At 37.3% G+C, this 21,646-nt stretch overlaps 1 pseudogene across 1 annotated transcript; it reads right to left on the bottom strand.

The window, feature by feature from the left end:
- Positions 1–6,974: 6,974 nt before the first annotated feature.
- On the bottom strand, positions 6,975–21,153 carry LOC105420724 (small ribosomal subunit protein uS9m-like; annotated as a pseudogene). The gene is made up of 5 exons (XR_016057788.1): positions 21,004–21,153; positions 18,831–19,582; positions 10,320–10,760; positions 7,755–7,835; positions 6,975–7,311 (listed from the first exon to the last, which is right to left on the bottom strand). The product of XR_016057788.1 is annotated as a small ribosomal subunit protein uS9m-like (transcript).
- Positions 21,154–21,646: the final 493 nt, after the last annotated feature.

Below are 21,646 nucleotides of genomic sequence, written 5' to 3'. Positions count from 1 at the left end.
GATTGCAAAGTTTTTCTTTTTTGAGCTTTAACAAAAAAATTTAATCATTTCAAAACTACGTCGCAATTTTGATGCCTACAGTTGAACTACCCAAAAGTTGAACAACCCAAAAGTTGCTTTGTTAAAACCACCCAAAAATTACTTCCAAAATAATGAGAGAGGAAAGAGTGCCACTAAAAAAATTCTACATTAGTTGATTTGAAGGGCAATGTTCATATAAGTAAGAATTGCCTACAAACCTCTTTCCATGGTTTACAGTAGTTTAAAACCCAATGATTTCCTATCCGAATCACCGACTTTGATGAGAATAAGTGAGGACCGAACCAATTCTAAGATTACATGTGTCTCTCGTAATCCGGTTTCCCTTAGAAACCCCTTCTATATAATTTTTTGAAATTATCTAATATTTTTTTAGGTCTCTTTAAAATCTCCACCCTACAAAATCTCATTTTAATTTTTTTATTTTATTTATTTTTAACATTTTTCTAGACCACCGATTCAAACCCATCCGTACGTGATCCAGATCACTGATCTAATGAGCCATCATAGATATGAGGGTGAACAAGTATCCCACCGATCCAAACATTGGTTTATGGCATGTTTGATCGTATATAAAATTAAATGGGTCAACCATATTTATGATGAATGAAAATAAATTTATGATCGTAAATTTTCAATGCTATTATGGTCAATTTATATTTTATGAATTATTTTCTTCATAGTTTTATTAAGTGCGCCTCACTAAGATGTACACATTCCAAATTTCTAGTAATTTAGATTTGTAGAAAACAAATGAAAAATGAAACACTACCGACAACTGTGACCGTACGATGAAGTTTGAATGGTGATAAGAATAAACAAAATCACTGTTCATTTTCGTCTAAAGGCGTTGGGAAGAGTTTTCCTATATATATATATATATATATATATATATATATATATATACCAACCGTCATATTTTGATCAGACAGTTGAGAGTGCTACTTGATTTTATTAGTTCTATAAATTGAATTAAGCGACAATGGAGTATCCACTCGATATTACTACTCATCTAAACAAATATAAAGCAAACATTTCCAAAAACGTAAAATAACCAAAATTACACCTTGGCCACACAGGAAAAAATAGACGAGAATAAGGCTCCATCCAGATTTGGAATTAGTCATATCATGTAATATTCTTGCTCATCACCATGAGCTATCTTGCATTCGGTTTCCCAAAAACAGAAAAGTAAATTATTAAAATTCCTTTCCATTAATATTTCGGCAATGTTTTGTAAATGAGCAAGTTGAAAGAGAATAGGTTTTCCCATGATTTGTGGTAGACCAAGCTTGGTCGCTTCTTATTCTTAAAAGGGTGGACCAAAAAAAAAACAGTGCCTTTCCTAAGATTTCATTATTGGCAATGGGCTGGGTGGCCGCGGCCAATCCCAGTCAGCCCCATGACACAAAATGTGGCCTGAAAGCTGGGCCAAGGCCAAGCAACCACGGCTCGCGGGTTGGACCGGGCTGGCCCAACATACCCTAATAGGGCCAGGACCGGGCTTGGGCCAAGGGCTCTATGGCCCGGTCAATTCCGAGCAGGGCTTGAGCGGCCCCATGGGTGAGTGTGAAGCTCAAAATTTTGGAGAACTTTTGTGACATTGAAATCTCCCACAATTACTTTTCTAACCAAAAATCATACTGCATGTTTGCAAACTATAACACAGTTGCGAATTCTGCAAATTGGCCGAAGCATTGCTCTAGCTAGAGAAATAAACAAATGCATACCCTCCATGTCATAGCATAACATCATTTTGATTGGAGTAGATACGTATGATAACAGCTTCAATGCCAAGTTTTTTTAATGAGAAGCCTGAAAGATGGATACTGACAGGCTATTGGAAGGAAAATCGTAAATGCATGATCCACACGGAGGCAAGAATACTCAGAAGGCAAATATCCTATACTCAGAGCGAGTATAGCGTCATCTTGTTCGGTACTCAAACCCAGAGAGTGGAGATGAGCTGTTGTTTGCTCATGACGCTGCCTTTGCTTTTAAATGGGAACAGTAACAGATTTCCACCATCTGGGGATAAGTACGGAGGGAGGATGTTGGGTATGAGAACCCGTTTCTTTGCCTGTAGGCGGTAAAGCATATGGTCCCATACGAGAATGCAGAAAAAAGTGATGTCTAGAGTGCGTGTAAGCCAAATAGAATGAGAAGCTGAATGAATAAGCTATAGCCAATTTTCTTCCTGGCATGTATGCAAGTCTAAAAAACAGAAATGTACGCTATAGCACAAAAGCCTTTATAGGGAAGACGAGGCCGTGCAGTCCTGTGAATAAAGAGTTCTCCCTGGCAACACAAGCTACATTCTGAGTTACTATTTTATCTAAACCCACAAACTCCAGCCCCCACATATAACAGTAACATCCAATAAAATATTTATGCATTTGCATATTTCAGCAGTCCCTTCAAACTCAACATAAGACGTATACAACACACAGATGTGCCCCTTCTAATTATCTAATTATTCACCAACCACATAACTCATCTAACAATTGATGCCAGCTCATTGACATCGACTGATCTTTAAGAAACAACCCCAACAACAACATAAAGAAAGGTAACACATAAAGAAGTTCTGGATCCATGGTTCTTATACAGTGGACTTTTGCTGCTCTGTTTCACTAGCTTTATAACACCAAGATGAACCATAGATGAAACCCCATCCCAGATTGATAAGGGATGGATGAACCCAAAGCAATGAGCCTTTTTAAGTTCTCCATCATAATCTTTGTACAAACAAAATGGAACTATATCCAATAACAAAAAAGGTCCACTTTTTACAAAGGCACGCATGAACTATGCTAGGTTTGATGTCCTACAAGGCCTTCAACCTTCACCCCACAACAAAAACAAACTTAAATGGCCCAAAAAAAAACTTGTGGTCAATCTGTATTATAACAATGTTGGAAACAAAAGTTCCCAAAGATTATGCTAGGAAGCGAAAGTATTGGAAACTGGCTAAAATTAACACCCCACTAAATTTGATCTCCTGGAACAGAGTCCTTTAAACTATTTAAAAGTATTTCAGTATTTGCACATAACTCAAGTAAATGACCAAATAATATAACAGGTAGAATGAATGTCGAATCATCATCATCATCAGAACCTTTTTCCAACTAATTAGGGTCGGCTACACGAATTCTGATCAGCCATTCTGCTCTATCAAAAGCCATACCCTCAATGAGGCTATAAGTTCTCATATCTATTCTTACTACTTCCAACCATGTCCTTTTGGGCCTACCTCTCACCCATTTTGAGCCTTCCACTTGAACTAACTTGCACCTCCTAACAGGTACTGTACTGGGTCTACGCTGCATATGGTCAACCCGTCTACTTTCTCTCATCTTATCGCCTATTGGTGCCACACCTAAATTCTCCCAAATGTACTCATTTCTAATTATATCCTTTCTTATCTTGCCACTCATCTATCTCAACATCGCATAATGAATGTCAGAAGAAACCCTAAAATTAAGTAAGTATAATTGATAACATAACATTTTCTAATATCGCAATGTGAAAAAAAAGTATCGTCGGCGCAGGCATGTGATAATAAGGTTCAAGCAGCTGTGAATGAAGAGTTTGTGTCATAGGCTCTACATTCTTGCAATGGATACTGATAGAACTCATGGAAAGCAAGAAAGCAAATTACAATCGAGCTAGGAGAGATTCTACAGGGGCATATCATCCCAAATCCTTATGTTGTTCCTAATAATGCCCAAAAAGTTCAACCTATTAGCCACTTTGTTAGCCTCCATATATGCACAATTTAAGTTTATGATATACAAGTTCAAAATGTCATTGACCTCAAAGATGTTTCCCAATTTTTGGAAACTCCTAAGTTATGTTCTCTCCTTTCTCCCCTCTTAGAAACATCTGTGATTGCTAGAAAGAATAATACGAAAGATCACTCCAGTACTCCTTATTGCACCTATGGAGCTTTTAGGATCCAGACTTCCTTAAGCAGCTCAATCATAATCTCGCAAAAACATGCACAAACTTATTTGACGATTAAGATCTCTAACAGAGGATGGCATGGTACCTAGATATCTTTTTGGCCTTCTGTTCTGCCACTTCCATTTTAAGCCTCTGCCATACCCATGAAATGACATCCCAACATATTACTCAAATGAACATATCCTGGGTAAAAATACACAGTGAAATTAACACGAGAAAACAAACTCTAAATGAAATTTCACCCCATCAGTCTCTCTCCATCCCCAAGTCTAGCAGTCTCCACAATATAGTTTCACAAACCATCCTGAGTTCTCTCTCCCATATTTGCTCTCGATTACTTGTTTCCAGACGTGAGATGATTCAGTGCCAAACTCGATCACCATTTAGCTAACAGCGCCAGATTCATTTCATTAATTCTTATGATTCCTGCCCCCTTTACTTACCAGTTTGCACACACAGCGACATCTCACTAAATGAAACCTCTGTTTCTAAACTATGAGAAAATATGAGTGAGAGTGTTAGGAAAGTTGGAGTAAGGCGGAGCCTCTGCTAGTGTCCTGAGATCTCCTCCATGGCACATCTCTGTTCTTCTATATCTCTATTCTCCAGCCTTTAGACCCATCAGAAAAGCTCCCAAGACTAGCATCCCCCCAAACCCCTCTCCTCTCATCTGAGGTAAAGAAGGGACAATCTGCATGCCCTCAAACCTCTTCAACAGCACATAACTCCCATGGTGAAATCTCTCCCCAGATCTACCAAAACTGCATTCACCTTATTCAACCTTATCCCAGTAAAGACCCTTCCAGTTCATCCCCACTGAACAGCCAAACCCTCCCCATCAACCATGCTTGAAGTCAGCCACTTGGCCAACAAACGCAACATCGTCCTTGAAGGGAGACTTCAACACCAAATACTTAAAGCCCTTGTGAGATTATTCCACCCCCCACGATATAAAAGGTATATAACGCTGAGCACGGCAAACTTTGAGGTCCACCAGCTTTCTTGTAGATTACTCACAGGTGGAGGCATCCTTTTCTCCGTTCTATCTAAAACACTACCCACCAAAGCTTTTGTCTCTTAAGAGCCTATCCATTGGAGGAGAAACTCCGCCTCTTATACCCCAGTCTGGCAACCTAGGGGCCACCCATACACACAAGATTTGGCTACAAGTTCAAGGCGTCCCACTTCACTCCTGACACCAAGAAACCATCCACTGAGGATAGGAGGCAATTGTCCGAAGTTTCTGAATATCAACTCCAGATCCTTTAGTACCCTTCCCCCACGATCCATTATAATCCATGTCAAGATGTAAAGACACCATATCCATCTGCCACACCCAAATCAATCATGTTCCACATACACGACTAGTCTTTCCCCTTTACCAATTCACATAAACAGTAAACAATTGATTTTTGCAGCAGAGCTCAGAACTCCAAGTCAATGGTAAGGACCACAAGCCCAACGACCACACAATCATGACCAATGGTCGAATTGAGCCAGTCAAGGGGTAAATGGTAGTTCGCAAACATCATCACCAACAACCTGCTCCCTCAGATCCACTTAACCACTGCCTTCAGCCATGTCAACGGTGGCTGGTAGGACATGCAAGACTTCTGTCCCCACTCATTTGCTACCCCTCCTGATGCAAATTCGTGCCAAAACGAATTCGAGAAGATTAATAAAAGAACAACTGATGACTTGATTGCAATTAGAAAAGAAGCTAACAAGCCTAGCTTCAAATGGCTCAGCAGAATTCAAGCAAAAAATATATCTGAAAAACAATTAAACTCTGAACCAAAACCCTGCCTTAAACCCCATTTATAACTTTATTTAGACATCCTAATCATGAATCTAATGTAACTAGAACTTAATGTAACTAGAACTCCTAGTCAAAACTGGACCCAAATTTGACACTTTCAGTGAAATAAATTCAGACAAACTCATCCTAAAAATAAGCTGAAAAACATACCCCCAATTTCACATAGGCATAGCTTTTTTGCTCTATGTCGAAACTGTTATGATGAATCATTTCGAAAACATCAGCTAAAGCTATACGAGTTGAACCCCGCTTTACAAATTTTCTCAAGTAATGGGGATAGAGAGAGGGCAAAAAGATATATAGCTTCAAGTTGAAAAAGTCAATCGACTTGAAGAGATGGTCCTAAAGCCTTATACACCGTAACATGGTGTACTTGAATTGCATATGATTAGTCCCCTAATTAATAGTATAAACAGTGACAATTTTCGCAAGCCCAAACTACTTTGATATTATTCCTGGATTCCCCATACTACTCATAAATCATGGAAACAGCATGGTCACAGATTGATCAACATCCATCAATGGGTCAGACCCTGCAATGCACACACAATAATAACTGTATGCATTGCAGAAAAATGAAAAATTACATATGAAATGAAGAAGGCTGGCATTTCTACAGCGTAGACTGAAGGCCTAGAAACCACTTCAAAAAGACTTTTAGGACCTAAATTTTGCAAACAAATCTTAATTCTTTTAGTAAATAATTCTAAAAAATGAATTTTTAGATGTTAAAAATGAAAAATCTGTTAGTCATTGAAGGGGCTGGCATTTCTGCAGCATTGACTGAAGCCCCAACACACACTTTAAGTGGATTTTTATGACCTAAGTTTTGCAATTATATCTTAATTCATGTTGTGAGTAATTCTATAAAAAAGTGAAATTTTGAACTGCAAAAATTGAAGATCTCTAGGTTCCATCAACAGATGGCCCAAAGTTGCAGTCAGAGCAGAAGCTGCTGTCACAAGCCTTAAGTGACTATCTAGCAGCCATTATAATGGAAATATGGTTGTTATTTGTCATATGGATTGTTTTCTTTTTGACCCACTTGTTACCTGCCTAGAGCATCACATTATAAATGCTGCTATTTTTGTTATAATATCCAAACCCAAACCATGTTTCAAAGTTAATTGTAAGTTTATCAGAAATATAATTGGAATAGAAAATTCATGGTGCTATGGCCATGGCTTCCATTCAGATATCACAATTAGTTAGTTCAACAACAATGGGACTCAATGTAAATTATAGAACTAGAAAAAAGTAAAAACACAAAACAGAATCACATTTTTATTATTATTATTATTATGACATGCTGACATTGTATACTTTGGCTACAAAATTGGATTGAGAAACAAAAATGAAGGCAGATAAATATGAGGAGGCAATCTGCATACTCTTTCTTCACCGTTAACCCACTGAAAACTCTCTCGTCTTGGCCTTCCCGGGCTTTTTTCTTTCCACTACACGTGGGTCTCTGGTAAGAAGCCCAGCTGCAAAAATGCAAATACAACATGTCAGCACAAAGTGAACAGGCTCCCTCTCTGTGTGTGCGCATGCGCATGTTCCTCTGCACGTCCACACACACAAGCATGTGCAAGAACACCAATTATTTAGTTTATTTTGCAGTGGATTTTTTAATGGATCTCTCTCTCTTTCTCTCTCTCTCTCTCTCTCTCTCTCTCTCCCTCAACCTCTCCCTCTCCCTCTCCCTCTCCCTCTCCCTCTCTCTCCCCCCCACACACACACATACATCCAAATAGGAATCTTGAGATTTGCCCTTTCCCAAATGATTAAGCTCAAATGGTTTGCATTGGCAAACAGAGTACTTTTGAGTCTCATATTGGAAAACAATATCAAAGTTCACAGCAGTAAAACCGCCATAGACACACATGCAAATACACATGATCATGGACTTTGAACAGGGAGAACTTACTTGATCTGAGATATGACTGGAGCTCAGGTTCCCAATTTTGCAAAGCTCTGCTTATTCCAAGACGAATGGCTCCAGCTTGACCTGCAATGGTAAAGAAAGGAAGGGAGCCTCAACCTCTAATGCAAATATTCTATAGGAGACTCATAAATTCTTATCAAGTAAAGAATTTAACTCAAGCATCGCCTTCTCTACTAGTGAGTAGCAGGCCTTGTGTTTGAATATGTCTAAATATCTAGTTTCCCATTAAATTTAAGGCAAGGGATGTGAGAAAGAGAAACAATCAAACTTACACATTGGAAAAAATACGTTCATGCAAATATCACATTAATGAGCCTAAGCAGATTTAAGTTATATCAGTGCACTCATGCCAAATATGACTCCATTTGTTTTCAACAAATAATAATTGGTCAAATAACAACAATCTAAGGAAAAAATAGATTATTCAGCAACAAACATGACAGAAGAAAAATACAATAAATCCAAGCCCTCAGTAATCCTTAATTAGCCTATCAATGATAGCATGAACCTCTCTTAGGACGACTTATGCTGCCGACATCTATAGAAGAAAACATATAGAGGTTAAAGCATTAACCCCACATGTATCTTCATGGGTATGGCTACTCATTTTCTTTTCTTCCCCCCCACCTTAAAGAGATAATGAATATGTGGACTGGTCCTCAGCCATCAGACAATTGAAATTCAAATGCCCAAGTCCAAGGCTTCGGCTCAACAATCTTCCACATATATAAGACCAGCTCAAAATTCATCATTTTTCACTTGAATCACTCTCTCATCATGTTCTAATATTGTCTTCTCCATTCTTGTGAAACTTTCAATTTATCAGTTGGCTTTTAATTCAACTTTTTATTCCTATAACTTAGGCCAGCAAGAAGAGTAGCCTAGTGGAGGGCTTGATGGGTTTGGTGTTGGTGTTACGGATTCGAACTGAATTAATTTAAGATAATAAAGTAACATGTTCCCACAATGGGGAAATAAGCTTCTCGTTTGAAAGAAAATGTTTCATGGTGATTGCCATATCTTTCAAGGAACTCTACTGCTTTCATCATCTCATCAAAATGGCATTTCCTAGCAAGTAGTAGCAATTGACAAAACCTGTTTAAACCTTTTAATTTAATGTATGTACTTGAATACAATTTCAAACAGCGTTTTCTCACATATTCATGTTTATCAATTACAGCTTTTAGCAGAAAAGAAAATGTTTATCAATGATTAAGAGCACGTGTGTGCACACATTCACACAATGTTTCAAAAAGTGCTAGGTGGCACCTATGCGGTTGGGGGGGTCCAGGCCGCCCAGCGCTTAGGCGGGCGCCCAAAACCTGGGCAGCCTAGTAAAAAAAAAAATTGGGTTTTCTCTCTCTAAAATAGCCTCTAATGGGTTTTAGATTTCAGATAAACCTAAAACCCACAATTTTTCCCCTTTCGTATTAAAAAAATGACTCATAAATACCCTCAGTGAGCCGCATTTCCACCCCTGAGTGGGGTCCAGGCCCAGCCGCCTAGGCAGGCACCTAGGGGGGTTCCCGGGCACCTAGGCAGGCGCCCAAGGATATCCGCCTAGTTTGGCCACCTAGACCTGGGCGCATCGCCCAGGCCTTCTGGACCGCCTAGGCGCTGGGCGGTTCGCTTTTTAAAACTATGCATTCCCACATCATGTTGTACAAGTTCTCACCCCCAAAAGAAGATGTATACACCTGGTATGCATTTCAAGGAGTAGAAGAATAGTTCCCATCTAGAGAACCCCTGTAATCAGTCCAATCTTAGCTATGGATTTGCTTTTGCAAGCATTGTGCAACCAGAAGTGCGCTGTGTTGATGATGTTCTTAAGTAGTTTCTAATTGTTATTAAAATGGGTTGTAGTTTGGAATTGTTAAAAATAACAACTAATTTTAGCTTTTTTGTCTATCTAATATTTCATACTCTCTAAATTTTTCAAAAAAGGTTAGGCAACATCCGATATTGCAGTTAGTATTTTATTATCTGTGGGCACTATTGCATGTTAAAATCGATGAGATGTCAATGATATGGTTGGTGTATTAGTATCTTTGTGGTAGCCATGTCAATATCACTATCACTACCATCCTGTACAATTCTAGTGGCAACAACAAAAGAGAATCAAGTGATAGTAGTTTTTATCAATAGTTGTATTAAATGAGAATATTGACAAACTAAACTACAATCTGGAAGTTTATCATCTTCCTAAACAGTAGGTGGAATAGCATATCAGATTAAATAACAAGAGAAACTTGGCATCCCGAAATTATTTAAGTATATCATGCACCAATGGCACATCATATATGTACCCTGCAGGAATATGCATCAAAAGCTGCAGAAGGTAGATATTGGAGACAAGTTCATTGACATCACCAGGTACAGCTAATCATCAGGGATGCATATAGTGGATGTTCCTATGGTGTATCATACACGATAAGCCATGATTTAAATGGTTAAATTCATTAAAAAGACACTATTTAAATGGTTAAATTCATTAAAAAGCCATCTACAAACCCTTTCAATATACATCAACTCTCTACAAATGCTTACCTGATACACCACCTCCTGTCACAGTTCACTTCACATCCCAAAGACCCAGAGTCTTGGTCTCAACAAATGGTTTCAGAAGATCAATACGATGGCCGAGGATTGGAAAATAAACATCGAATTGCTTGTCATTGACAATAAATTTTCCATCACCAGGTTGAACCCAAACACGAGCTATGCTACATTTCCTCCTTCCAGTACCATATGCCCTTCCTTTTTCATCAACTTCTCTTACATATGATTTAGCTATTTCTTCCTGTTTTTGGCGCTCCATTTCAAATCTAGGGGATTTCTTTTCACTTTTTGCCAGGCAGGCATCCTCAATCTCACTAAGAGGTGGTAATCCCTCAATGCCTTCCAAGTCCTTTAGGGCAATCAAGCTATCAAGCATAACCTCTGTGATTCCTGAAGCAGCAATCAGGTCTCCAAATGCACGATCAGGACCTGTCATTTGAAAAAGAAGACAATCAACAAAATGTTATTATAATCGTACAATTCATTAACAAAATGTTATGTTAATCATTAAACACACAATGCTATAAACTTCAAGGGTAGGGTTTTAATGGAGAAAGCACATGTCTGCAGTCTACACTCCATTAGCATTTAGTTCTTTTTAGCTCTTATCAAGAGTTAAAATTTGATGCAAACCACTCTCATTGCCTTAAATTAATTCTCCACATTATATTAATGCAGTTACAAACAGCTATTACCACTTAGTTGTAACAACAAGCATATCGTTCATTTTATATACAGCATGGTTATAAATGTTCTCTCTCAAAACCAGTGATTAAAAAATCAGTGACTCAAGCTCGGACATGCCAGAGTCACTCTGACCCAGCCCCAGATAAAAAACACTGAGACTTGGGTGATCTCACAGACTCACACCCCCTCTGTGTATTTTTTACAGGGACTTGCAGTGTTGGACCGCGGACCAGGCCGAGTAGGAATCTGACTCAGGCTTGTGACCTGGCGAGTCCAAGCCAAGTCAGGGATTTTAATCACTGCCCAAAACCTCCTAAGTACCCAACATGCACCCATCTAATACCAACTCCCTTATTTTTTTCTTTAGCTATTTGGCTACAGTTTGCCTGCCAAAATAATATAAGACAAGGATATTTAGTTTTAGCCAGATAGTAATCAACAGTATGAAAAACACTAAACTTTAACCACGATCACTTCATACAATATGATAATATACATGCCAACATGGGGATAGAAATAAGAAGCTTATCCAGTAGTGCTAAGGAGAAGATTTGCCAAATTTACAACACCAAGCAAAAGTAAGAAGAAATCAAGAGGCAAAGGTGGCTGAATTAACAAGTTGAAAAGTACGAGTTCAATAAGATGTTGAGTTTCACTTTGAAGCAAGCAATGTTCAATATATGGCAAGAGAAAATGCAATTTGAACCAAATGTTTTCAATGGAGCTTTCTTCCAGGTATTCCGGGAGATTGTGAAATAGGACATTTTGGACTAATTCCACAGCCAAAAGAGGATGATTGAAGTACTTATTACAAGAGTTATTACCTTATTCCCAAAAGGGTTATGAATGACCTATTCGTGTAATAAGCTTTGCTATAGCGTATAACAGTCATTACTGTAGCCCTAGCCAGAGGAATCAAGGAGCACATGCTTATTGTAATTTAGACATCCCAAAGAGAGCTTTGCTAATAAATGAAAAGGGCGTGGGTCTAGATGGCAGAGGCTAGGTTTTAATAGCCCAACGTCTCAAGTTCCATTCGTATGTAACCATGTCAAAAAAAAAAGAAGAGAACTTTGCTAATAAAGGAGATATTTGAAGGGTTGAGACATGACTTGTGAGTTGAGACATAAATGCAGAAACCTGGGCATACTCCTGTTTTTTTCAAATTGTTAACGAAATTCATTAAACAATCTGATTCAGAAGCTACAACAGATGAAAGTCAAGTAGCAACTAATTGAGCCTATCTCCTAAATGGTCAACAGAAGATCTTACATGGTAGATCCCTACAACAAAAAAGATTGAAGGACATTGTCTTCGTGTGTGGTTGTCTTTATTTTTCATCTTCTTTCCGTTTTTATATGGGTTTTTCTTTTTGTTTTGGGGTTGGGGGGAGGGGTATGGAGGAACATATAAGAAGATGAGGTGTCAATCCATTGCAAAATGGTTCTAAAATTACAGCAATACCATTTAGCAGGGTCATTCCCATTATTGGACTCAAGATTGACTGCATTATAAATTATACCTTTGAATCCCAGGGTGAGCTGTATGAGCATGAAAAACGAACACTGGATGAGGAATACAAGGAGTCAATATTTTATCTCGACAAGATCAAGGCCTTGTGGAAGATACAAGATATAGACATGCACATTGTTCGAAATATTTGGATGAAGATAACTTCTACGATTATAAAAAAGAGGGATCACAGGCAAACTTCTCAGTTAATTTCCCAGATGAATTGTGTCCCTCATATCATGTTGAGAACTTCTCTTAATTATTTGAAATACAGGACAAGGAAATCACAAATGCAGGGAGGAGAAGTTTCTGCGACTGACAACTGATAATCCAACTACCTATCTAACGAAGAAGATAAGACAATTATTTTCAGCATCATGTGTCATGGCAGATGCACACTACATTGGTTTAATCTTAGAAGGTCGGTGAGAACTCCAAAGCATCTAGCCCCACATGAAAAAGACAAGCTTCCACCATAATCACAAGTAGGAATCAAACTTAGGCCTGATACAGATACCTGGAAATGGATCTCTAGAAGACTCATCTCCATGGACACCAGGCATTTTTGCAGTTTGGATGCAATCTAGAAATATCCGTGTGGATATCTGTATCCATCTTTTGAGGCCAAAACATGGAGATGTGTATTCCACCAAAAAAATAATATAATAATTATTTATAACAATTATTATAATACAATAGTATTAATATAATCCAAACAGTGGACATGCATCTTTTAGGTCTCTTATCAGATGCTATTTCAAACAACAAACACTCATATTCTAAGAGAAGCCAATTCCAAGAGATGTCAATTCCAGGATAGGCATCTCCCGAGGACATGCATATCCAACTATCCAAATGGGCCCTTGATGACAAAAGCATGTGGATACGGATAGTGCCATATGGCTAGAGAAACTAAATTTTCGAAATCACACATCACTGCAAAATTCAAATTGAAGAAGGTGTCCGTCTTTGATGTCTGCAAGTTGATAATACAATGACTATGTAAATCATAAGTGGTAAATCTAGTAAAAAGGAGCACATATGGAGTGAGATATTAAGGCTAGAGATTTTAAAATTAGCCGGACTATGGAATGCAAGTTTAATAATAATAATAGGAGTAGAGATGAGGAAGTCGTTAAGATTGACGGCCAAGAAATACTAAAAAGAGCGCACTTCCGATATCTTGGGTCAATAATCCAAAGAAATAGAGAGATTGAGGAAGGTGTCGCACATTGAATTAGAGCTAAGTGGGCGAGGTGAAGATGTGCAACTGGAGTGTTATATGATTGTCGCATACCAATAAAACTGAAGCGCAAGTTCTATAGGACAATTGTGAGACCAGCTTTGCTTTATGGAGCAGAATGTTGGGAGGTCAAGAAACAACATATCCATAGAATGAGGATGTTGAGATGGATGAGTGGCAAGATAAGTAGGGATAGAATTCAAAATGAATACATTTGGGAGAATTTAGGTGTGGTACCAATAGGCAATAAGATGAGACAAAGTAGACAGGTGGGCTAGCCATGCGCAAGGCAGACCCAGTACAACACCTGTTAGGAGTTGTGAGTTGGTTTAAATGGAAGGCTAAAAAAGGATAAGGGGTAGGCTTAAAAGGACATGGTCCTCAATAGAGCAGAATCGCTGACCAGGATTCATATAGCCAACTCCAAATAGTTGGGAAAAGGCGCTGACAATGATGATGATGATGATCGCTCTATTCGATATCATCACTGCAAAGCATTCCTTTAAAATGGAAAGACAACATCAATATCAAATGATTGTAGTACTAATAAAATTGCATATTCAAATCTTGGCAGTGAAGTTGAAATAATAATATGTCAATAGAAAATTTTGAGGTTCAAAAGAGCAAGGAGCCAATGGAACACATCTTTTGAGGACATTTGTCGTAAAATACAAATTAATATTGGGTTCCCACGCAAGGCCATCGACAAACATACATAAGCCACAAAGGGGGAATGCATGTCTTGGAACAAAATTTTGGCAAACTACAAATGTCAAAGGAGATAAGCAATTGCATTAAAACATCTATAAAGGGGGAATGCATGTCCTGGAAGACCATCAATGTCAAAGGAAACAGTTGCACTTGAACATCCATACAGAAGTTAAAACGATGATTGTGTGATTGCTTTATTCAATAAAGAACAATTTATATTATTGTCTCCAATATACCATTTTTTCCTAAATATAGAATGCATAACTACCTTCTATTTGCAATGCTATCATAGTAACAATGTTGGGAGTTGCAGTAGATATACCTAGAATTGAAACAAATGTTCATTAAGGTTTTGATCATGACAAACTTTGCTTTTGGTAGTAACTGAGACTGGAAAAATTCATCTATGACAAGGTCAGCAAGTCAGTATATGTGGACAACTACAGTCTACGCAGTTCAGAAGGCATCTAGAGAAGTATAATCCAGGAATCTTGATTACGAGTTTCCACACTGTTGGTTCACTTGATTGGTAGAGAAGGAAATGCCCCTCTTGACAACCAATGGAACCCCTCACCTGAGCTTAGCATTTCATATGAACCTTAGGTTATTAATAATGGAACCCACCAACCAAAAGCCATAGAGGGTAGTTGTGAATAGGGGATTGTCTAGATGGTGCTAATGGAAGATATGAGCATATCAAGTCACCATCATCATGTGATGAGGCCAGTCAACCAAATGATACTCGTAATAAGCTGAAAGAGATAGGATGAACAAACAATAGGAAAGATGCCCATCATGAGGATCCTATGGAGTATTGTCCCGTGACCATGAACAAGTTTAACTGAACCATGAATAAGGCAGTATGACAACTCTCAATGATTTCATTTTGGGAAGGTGAAATCCATACAAATGATATAATGTTTGTGCCATAATAAACATATTGAAACTTGTTACAAGTATCAAACGGATTGAAATTGGATCAATTTTAAGCATGCCCTGGTGGAATGTTATTAAGAAAAACCATGAATGTCAAATGAAATCTAACGATGAAATTTTATTTCATAGTTTGCATCTACACATATAATGCAATATACACGTACAAACTGCAAAACAAAAGGTAATAAATATACAAGTACTACTAAACTATGTAATGCTGAGATATACATAATATATGTGCGCGCACGCACACACGCACACACACACACACACCGTATTTCCATGAGCTAATTTCTACAGCATTATCTTCAGCCCAAAACCTTATAAAAAATATATCTAGGGGCCTCTGTTTGAACCCAATTTTTGCACATACACTCTCTTGAACCCTAGGAACAATCTCAAACAAGGGAAAAAGAGAGAAAACCGATTTCTACAGGCGAGAGAAAATTCCGTAGAGGTAGGTCCTTCATTTTAGATCTATTCCTTTAAGAGCCAGTGTTTTAAAATGCGGAATGCGACCGAAAGCGGTGAGGGGGCCGGTGCGGCTCGACGCAGTCCGAATGCAGGTGCATCGCAGCAATGCGGTTAATAAATATAAAAAAAGGATTAAATTTTTTTTAAAAACTAGGTTAATGCATAGAAAAAAATATGGAGGTGATACATGTGATAGTAAGTATTTAGTTTATTCATTAACTCCAAAAGTATTAGCTGTTGGAGATTCTGTATCCACTATCCCCTGATAGAAACTAGAAACTAGCTTCAAAAAACATTCAACAATCAACATGAATAAGCACAAATCTTCAACCAAGAACTTTAAAGTTACAAGATACTACAAACTAAAAGTCCATGAAGATGAAATAAAAAATTCACTAGAGAAACAAAAGTCCATGAAAATAGCAATTTCAAAGAGAAATAAAAATCGTTTGTGGGCAGTTAACAGACTAGATCGATGATTTTTATCCAATCGATCACATAAACGCCATGGACGTGGCTGAAAATTGTTGTTTGGGGGGTTTAATACCCCCCACCCTCCCCACCCCCACAAACCCTTGGCCCCAATTTTAAAGTCAAAATGGCCTTACTACCCCTACCCGACAGGTACAGTTTTGAAAAAAAATGGTGAAAAATTATGCGGCTGATGCGGGATGTGGCTCTGATGCGGTGATTTTCAATGCGCTGCCCAGCGCATAACGCATGATGCGGTCGCAGTTTGTGTCTTAGAAATTTGTGCGTGTGTATGTTTGTGGGGGTGGTTTGTATAAGGTGTAAAACTTAAACAATCAAAGTAAGGCCACCTCTAAGTCTTATTAAAACATGTAATTCCAGTGCTGGAAATCCTAACAATGGCCTAAAAGTCTATTTCTACCCCCAATTAAGAAATTTAAAGCACCAAATAGTTTGAATCGAGTGATCCATAAACACTTAAAACTCTGAAAATGTATGGCCTAGATAATGCGTTACAATATGCACTAATTTTAGAACTTGAAATCCATTTTTTTAGTATCCATACATTTCGAGCTCAAGATGATCATCAATTGTAGTGTTTTTCAAAGTCATAACAATCTTTTCGAGTGGATCTTTTAGATGCACCATACTTCTATTATAATGCAAGGTTGACACCATAATATATATATATATATGGGACTGATTTGTATGACCCTCAAAAAATTACACACACCCTCTCTTCATCCCAAGAATCAATCCAAATAAAATAAAATTTAACTATCACCCTATCAAAATGAGCCCCCCTTCAACAATTATCTAGACCATCCATTTGGTAAATTTCAAGATCCAGGCCTTTATGATCTCAAAATCATTTTTGCCTTTTTAACATTGTTCATCCAATGATAATAGAGCCATCTAAAAGGTTTGGAAAGGGGAAAAAGTCCTTCTAAGGCCTAGATCTAAGCATATCACCAAAATAGACGACCTATTTAATTAAGCTAAAGAAACATTTTTCTGGGTTGTGTTTTCAAATTTTGCTTTTTTAGCGGTTGTTCATAGGAATGAACACTTATCTTTGAGAATAAGGAGTTCATTCTTATTCCTAGCCATTAGATTTCAAATTGGATAAGCCTGGGGTGTGTTACGAAGTTCAATTTCTTTTTTTCTTTTTTTCTTTTTTTCTTTTTTTCTTTTTTTCTTTTTTTCTTTTTTTCTTTTTTTCTTTTTTTCTTTTTTTCTTTTTTTCTTTTTTTCTTTTTTTCTTTTTTTCTTTTTTTCTTTTTTTCTTTTTTTCTTTTTTTCTTTTTTTCTTTTTTTCTTTTTTTCTTTTTTTCTTTTTTTCTTTTTTTCTTTTTTTCTTTTTTTCTTTTTTTCTTTTTTTCTTTTTTTTTATGAACTTTGAGTTTAGTGAATGACACTCTTAAAACAATCCGATATGAAATCTGATCGACAATAGTGACTGTGACCTCCTTATACCAAAAGTAAATGGTCTCTTTGTATATATTTCCATATATTTGATAGACAGATAGATAGATAGATATAAATTTTAGATATAGGCCCAGTTTGGACAGATCATTTATTAACAAATAGCTCTGTTTACTGCAACTTAAAATTAGGAGTGTCAGAGGAAATAGCTTGGCCTGCTTTGCTATTCAAGGGTACGCCCTTTCTGCCCCCTGCTTATCAAGAAAACGCAGCACTATGTTTGCCCACGTTTTAAACAGGATGTGTTTCATGTATTTGCTCCATTGTTTAATGGAATTGTTGGACCATCCAAAAAAGGGTGAAAACATATGAACATCCATGCCCTTCAAATAATAAGAATAACGACGATATCGTTATTAGTTTTTTATTTAAAATGCATATGGTATAATTTATATGTATGTAAGACTAAATAATATATGAATAATGCTATTTCTTTTTGAAAAGTTATTTAGTGCCATTTATATGTATGTATAGTGTTGTCAATCTATTTTTATGTGTATGAGTGTTTCATATTAAAAAATAACACCAAGCTTGAGCAGAAAAACTCATTTATTGTAATACCAAAGCCAATGACTTACCAATATATGGATTTGAATCAAAAGTTGCAAGAATGGTAATAAAGGTGAAAGAAAATACCAACAATCACAAAACGGAAGGTAACTCTTTAAGAAAAAATGGATGACATTATTGGCAACAATTACACAAAGCACAAATAAATAAAGGACTACAGCAATCATACTAAGCCTAACCAGTATTGAGTATACCTAACAAATCACCAAAGCTTTCTAATTAATAATAAAAACACCCAAACTTAAAAACAGCAATGATCATACAAAAAAATAGTCTTAAAAAGTCCACCAATCAACCAACCAATTGATGATCCAAAAAAAAAAGGCACTTAATTAACAGGGTATATATACATAAAAGGAAAAATATAGAATAGTAACCGAAAACCTAGGCAAGAAAAAATAAAAATATACCTTTGAGCACTACAGATAGCCCCTTTTCCTCCTCCTCCAACAGTTTATCAGCCTCACTCAACTCTGGCTCCATTTTGTCTCCATCTTTCTCTGAAATTCCCTCCATGCCCTTGCCCTCTTCCCCTTCGTCAAAGCTCCATGGCTCGAAACCCTCTGCTGTTTCCCATTCATCATCTTTTCCCTTTGATCCAAACTCTTTGTCGACTTCTTTGAATATATCTTCTTCAACTCCTGAAACTGACCATTTCTTTTCTTCATCGCTTTCTCTCTCTAAACCCTCACCTCTTTCTCTCTCCATTCCACCATGAAATCCTCTCTCCTCTTCACCCCTTAAACCTGCAAGATCATTAAGCACATCTTTTTCCACCCCAAAAATCGACCATTTTTCACCTTCATAACTTTCTCTCTATAGTCCCATTTGACTTTCTCTCTGTAAACCAATAGAGTTTTCTCTCTCCTCCTCGCCACCAAGGCTTGCAAGGCCCTTAAACCCTGCATCGTCATCCTTCTCATTGAAAATATCCCATTTTTCATTGCCATTTTCTGGTGAAAGGCTCCACCGGTTTGCGGTTTTGCTCTTCTCGCCTTCTTCGTCGTCACTGTTTGATCCATTGCTTCCATGGGTTGAGCATAGCTTCGCAAGGTTGGGGAGAGGAGATTGATAGAGTTTGTGGTGGGAGATTACATGTCGTGAGGGGAAGCTAGGGTTTGGAGTTGCCGATATTAGGGTTATAAGAAGAAGGACATTTGGTCTGAGGATGAAGCGAGAGAACATCGCGCGTGAGTCTCACGAGGAGTATAGTTGCAGTTTAGAGAGAGAAAGCGAGGGATTTTAGGTAGCTTTTGATAACTTCCATTACAATCTCCCTAGGAATCACCCCTACAACTGCCTTTCCTAGTTTCTTGGGAATCACCCCTACGGCTGACTTTCCTAGATTATGCTATGCAGGTGAAAATTGGTAGGGTGAAAGCCAGAAACCCTAGTTTGATAAACTGTGATGTTGGTAATTTCACCTCTTTGGCAATGGGAAACTTGGAAACTATTTGTAATACTGTTCATTATGTATTTCATTGATATGATATGCGAAATGCAGTTTTTTAAAGACATTTTGTAATTAAAAAAGGTTCCTTCGATTCATCCAATATAATACCTAACATGTAAATAGATTCAAGGAATAACAATATGTACACAAATATTGAACAAAATTGATTTTCTAAATATCAAAATTTCACTCAATGCACAAGCAGCCTTCAAGACCTGGTAATAACAGTAAGCAATCAATGGAGGTTTGAGAACTCAACAAATTAATCATGAAGCACAAAGCAGTAAAGTAGTAAAGTCATTATTTAGTAAGACGTTCTGGATTTATTCCATGATCAATCCCATATATTTAATTGCAACTCATAACACCAATGTAGAGCAACAAATATCAAGACCTTCACAAACTAGTACAGTAATTACATACTCAAATGGCTCAACACAAGAAATCCAAAGAGAAACCAATACATGGGCCCTCATCACTTCAATTAACAAAAGACAGCAGCTTGCATTCAGTATCACTTACATTACTTCATAAAATCATATGCATCATTCAAAAGAATCAAAACTCAAATCCAAAACAAATTCAGGCTCAAATGACCAAAGTATCATTTGGCATGACTTGGAACCGAGGAATGTATTGAAAACAACAGTAAGCATCAACGGAGGTTTGAGAACTCAATAAATTAATCATAGAACACAACATGTTGTGCATGCCCACCACAAAAAAGGGTTTCAACTTACGGTAGTTCAGAAGTAAACAACTGGTTTATATACGTAAAATCCATAGACGAAAAAACATTTGAGGTGTTGAAATGCGCAAACATAACCCAAACATAATGGTAATATGATACAAATAACCAGCAGAAAATAGAAAATTAAAAAAAAAGAGAAAAATCGAAGCTCATCCATAAATAATCAAAAGTAGCAGCAAAAAATAAAATATTAACTCACTAATTTGGGGTTTATCAGTGAGTTAACTCACTGATTTGGGGTTTATGAGCCAAAGCTAAAAAAAACCATCATCTAATTGATTTGGGCTTTATCAGAAAAAATCGTAGAAAAAAAAAAATTTATTACTGCAGTCATTTGGGGTTTATCATCATAATAAACATTAAAAAAAAACAAACTCACTGATTTGGGGTTCCTACTCTGTGATGATGGCGATGGAGCGAACTGTGAGCGAGTCCCTTTATCTTCTTCAACCTAGGGTTTGCAGAGGGCAGCAGCTGTGAGCGTGAGTTTTCTTCTTCTCTGCGAGTGGATTTTTGAAAAGGGTTTCACGTTAGAAAGGGCTTCAGGGCTTCTCCTTAGAGCGGGAGGGTCCTGACTTTCATCGAAAGCCTTTTTTTTGTTTTGAGTAAATACTTTCACGGAAAGTGGCCGCACGCCCTCCCCGATTTGCGGCAAGTTGCTTAAAGTGAATAGTATAATTGGGATTTGGGAAGGAGAGAGTCCAGACTTTCTTTTAAGTTTTGTGTTATCAAACATGTGAAAGCAATAGTTTGGGTGAAAGTAAGCCACTTTCGTTCTTTTAGATGGGTGCAGTTTGCATAGTGCTGAGGCTCTAGACAATTAAAGTAAAGTGCACCTTCAAATAGCGTCGAGAAATATAGTTTTAATACTGAAATTTTATGTGATAGCTTTAAAATGTATTTTATTTTTAATTATAAAATTTAAAGCTTCAAAAGTAGTGTAGATCTATGAAAACTTGAAAATCTTGTATATTGACAGTAAAAAATGCGGCACAAGATCAACTATTTCCAAAACTTGAAAT

The sequence above is a fragment of the Amborella trichopoda genome, chromosome 6 (assembly GCF_054954075.1).
Source record: "Amborella trichopoda isolate Santa Cruz 75 chromosome 6, AtrichopodaSantaCruz75HAP2 v2.0, whole genome shotgun sequence".
Classification (NCBI taxonomy): domain Eukaryota; kingdom Viridiplantae; phylum Streptophyta; class Magnoliopsida; order Amborellales; family Amborellaceae; genus Amborella; species Amborella trichopoda.
Note: the sequence above shows the minus strand (reverse complement) of the source record. Positions and strands in the feature narration are given on the sequence as shown.